This window comes from Salmo salar, chromosome ssa27 (assembly GCF_905237065.1).
Source record: "Salmo salar chromosome ssa27, Ssal_v3.1, whole genome shotgun sequence".
Lineage (NCBI taxonomy): Eukaryota > Metazoa > Chordata > Actinopteri > Salmoniformes > Salmonidae > Salmo > Salmo salar.
The window spans coordinates 40,298,447-40,302,755 of record NC_059468.1 but is presented as its reverse complement, the minus strand read 5'-3'; positions in this window follow the sequence as shown (position 1 = coordinate 40,302,755).

Genomic DNA, 4,309 nt, shown 5'->3' with positions numbered 1-4,309 from the left:
TGGGTGAGGGGGACAGCGGGTCAGAGACTGATACCTAGGCAGTGCTCCTATGTCTGGGTGAGGGAGACAGCGGGTCAGAGACTGATACCTAGGCAGTGCTCCTATGTCTGGGTGAGGGAGACAGCGGGTCAGAGACTGATACCTAGGCAGTGCTCCTATGTCTGGGTGAGGGGGACAGCGGGTCAGAGACTGATACCTAGGCAGTGCTCCTATGTCTGGGTGAGGGAGACAGCGGGTCAGAGACTGATACCTAGGCAGTGCTCCTATGTCTGGGTGAGGGGGACAGCGGGTCAGAGACTGATACCTAGGCAGTGCTCCTATGTCTGGGTGAGGGAGGAAGTCTGTTCACCCCTACTAGCAGGGACATACTTTATATTTTACCATGTTGGGGTAAACCCCCGTTGACCTACATAGAATTATGCCCTCTAACAGACCCCATTTATATATACACTGCTCAAAAAAATAAAGGGAACACTTAAACAACACATCCTAGATCTGAAAGAAAGAAATAATCTTATTAAATACTTTTTTCTTTACATAGTTGAATATGCTGACAACAAAATCACACAAAAAGAATCAATGGAAATCCAATGTATCAACCCATGGAGGTCTGGATTTGGAGTCACACTCAAAATTAAAGTGGAAAACCACACTACAGGCTGATCCAACGTTGATGTAATGTCCTTAAAACAAGTCAAAATGAGGCTCAGTAGTGTGTGTGGCCTCCACGTGCCTGTATGACCTCCCTACAACGCCTGGGCATGCTCCTGATGAGGTGGCGGATGGTCTCCTGAGGGATCTCCTCCCAGACCTGGACTAAAGCATCCGCCAACTCCTGGACAGTCTGTGGTGCAACGTGGCGTTGGTGGATGGAGCGAGACATGATGTCCCAGATGTGCTCAATTGGATTCAGGTCTGGGGAACGGGCGGGCCAGTCCATAGCATCAATGCCTTCCTTTTGCAGGAACTGCTGACACACTCCAGCCACATGAGGTCTAGCATTGTCTTGCATTAGGAGGAACCCAGGGCCAACCGCACCAGCATATGGTCTCACAAGGGGTCTGAGGATCTCATCTCGGTACCTAATTGCAGTCAGGCTACCTCTGGCGAGCACATGGAGGGCTGTGCGGCCCCCCCAAAGAAATGCCACCCCACACCATGACTGACCCACCGTCAAACCGGTCATGCTGGAGGATGTTTCAGGCAGCAGAACGTTCTCCACGGCGTCTCCAGACTCTGTCACGTCTGTCACGTGCTCAGTGTGAACCTGCTTTCATCTGTGAAGAGCACAGGACGCCAGTGGCGAATTTGCCAATCTTGGTGTTGTCTGGCAAATGCCAAACGTCCTGCACGGTGTTGGGCTGTAAGCACAACCCCCACCTGTGGACGTCGGGCCCTCATACCACCCTCATGGAGTCTGTTTCTGACCGTTTGAGCAGACACATGCACATTTGTGGCCTGCTGGAGGTCATTTTGCAGGGCTCTGGCAGTGCTTCTCCTGCTCCTCCTTGCACAAAGGCGGAGGTAGCGGTCCTGCTGCTGGGTTGTTGCCCTCCTACGGCCTCCTCCACGTCTCCTGATGTACTGGCCTGTCTCCTGGTAGCGCCTCCATGCTCTGGACACTACGCTGACAGACACAGTAAACCTTCTTGCCACAGCTCACATTGATGTGCCATCCTGGATGAGCTGCACTACCTGAGCCACTTCTGTGGGTTCTCATGCTACCACTAGAGTGAAAGCACCGCCAGCATTCAAAAGTGACCAAAACATCAGCCAGGAAGCATAGGAACTGAGAAGTGGTCTGTGGTCCCCACCTACAGAACCACTCCTTTATTGGGGGTGTCTTGCTAATTGCTTATAATTTCCACCTGTTGTCTATTCCATTTGCACAACAGCATGTGAAATGTATTGTCAATCAGTGTTGCTTCCTAAGTGGACAGTTTGATTTCACAGAAGTGTGATTGACTTGGAGTTACATTGTGTTGTTTAAGTGTTCCCTTTATTTTTTTGAGCAGTGTATTTAAAAAATAGATATATTTTGGAGTATTTTATTGTTTTATGGACAGTGACAGTTTATTGTTTTATGGACAGTGGGTTCTAATAGATCAGTTAACTCTGATCACGACCCAGTGGGTTCTACTAGATCAGGTAACTCTGATCACGACCCAGTGGGTTCTAATAGATCAGTTAACTCTGATTACGACCCAGTGGGTTCTAATAGATCAGGTAACTCTGATCACGACCCAGTGGGTTCTAATAGATCAGGTATCTCTGATCACGACCCAGTGGGTTCTAATAGATCAGGTAACTCTGATCACGACCCAGTGGGTTCTAATAGATCAGGTAACCCTGATCACGACCCAGTGGGTTCTAATAGATCAGGTATCTCTGATCACGACCCAGTGGGTTCTAATAGATCAGGTAACTCTAATCACGACCCAGTGGGTTCTAATAGATCAGGTAACCCTGATCACGACCCAGTGGGTTCTAATAGATCACTTAACTCTGATCACGACCCAGTGGGTTCTAATAGATCAGGTAACTCTGATCATGACCCAGTGGGTTCTACTAGATCAGGTAACTCTGATCACGACCCAGTGGGTTCTAATAGATCAGGTAACTCTGATCACGACCCAGTGGGTTCTAATAGATCAGGTAACTCTGATCACGACCCAGTGGGTTCTAATAGATCAGGTAACTCTGATCACGACCCAGTGGGTTCTACTAGATTTTACATTACATTTACATTTTAGTCATTTAGCAGACGCTCTTATCCAGAGCGACTTACAGTAGTGAATGCATACATACATTTCATTTCATAAATTTCAGTTCATGCATTTTTTAAAAATGTATTTAATTTTTTGTACTAGACCCCCGTGGGAAACAAACCCACAACCCTGTTGGTGTACACACCATGCTGGCGTTGCAAACACCATGCTCTACCAACTGAGCCACAGGGAAGCTAGATCAGCTGTAGTTCATTATACTGTATGGTTCACATAGACAGTCAATCTAGGATATTGTTCAAAGACATTCTTGGCACTTTCCAATATGATTTAATATGTAAACCACATTGAAGTCAAAAGTACTCGACTTGATCTGTGTCTGGGAAACCAGCCCTTAGAGATTATACAGATTTTTATAACCACAACCAATTTACATGAATTTGAGTAACAATCATTATCATATTAATTGGAAAATAATACATGACAAAAAAATACTTTAACCAGCATGCATAAGGGCACATGTGCCACAGGAAGTGATGATACAGTCACAACTGATTACTTTGTGCCAGAGATCATGTGATGAGGGTGGAGAGAGGGAGAACACCACCACATTCCCAAAACATTCCATTTCATGGTATTATCTTTTTTATCACTGCAGAGGAGCGAGGGAAGGAGAGAGGGAGGGAAGGAGGGAGGGAGGGAAGGAGTGAGGGAAGGAGGGAGGGAGGGAGCGAGGGAAGGAAGGAGGGAGGGAGGGAAGGAGAGAGGGAGGGAAGGAGGGAGGGAGGGAGGGAGTGAGGGAGGGAAGGAGTGAGGGAGGGAGGGAGTGAGGGAGGGAAGGAGTGAGGGAAGGAGGGAGGGAGGGAGCGAGGGAAGGAGGGAAGGAGGGAGGAAAGGAGGGAGGGAGGGAGGGAGGGAAGGAGGGAGGGAGGGGTGATACTGCACACAGCTTTTCCCTGAACATCTCACCATCCTCCCTCTCTCCCTCATCCCTCCCTCTCTCCCACCATCCCCCCTCCCTCCACCCTCCTCTCTCTCTCCCTCCATCCTCCTTCCCCTCTCTCCCTCCCTCTCTCCCACATCCCCCCTCCCTCCACCCCCTCTCTCCCTCCATCCTTCTTCCCCTCTCTCCCTCCCTCTCTCCCTCGCTTCCACCATCCTCCCTCTCTCCCTCTATCCTCCCACCATCCTCCCTGTCTCCCTCCATCCCTTTCTCCCTCCCCCTCTCCCTCCCTCTCTCCCTTCCACCATCCCCCCTCTCTCCCACCATCCTCCCTTTCCCCCTTCATCCTCCCTCTCTCCCTCCCTCCTCCCTTTCTCCCTCTTGCTTACAACGATGGCAAAAAACAACATTTGAGTGTGTGCCGACCCTGGTGCAAGACGGAGTACGCAGCTGGAGGTTGAATTAGATGACTCCTAACTACCACCCTGAGTAAGATAATAATATCAGCCAAATAACACATGATGTCACAGCGCTCCTACTGACTCTTGCATCATGTTACAAAATCTCCTTTTAGCCTTTAGTATGAAACAGATCAGGGTGTGACATTTAGATCCTGTTCCTGGCCTTTAGATCCTGTTCC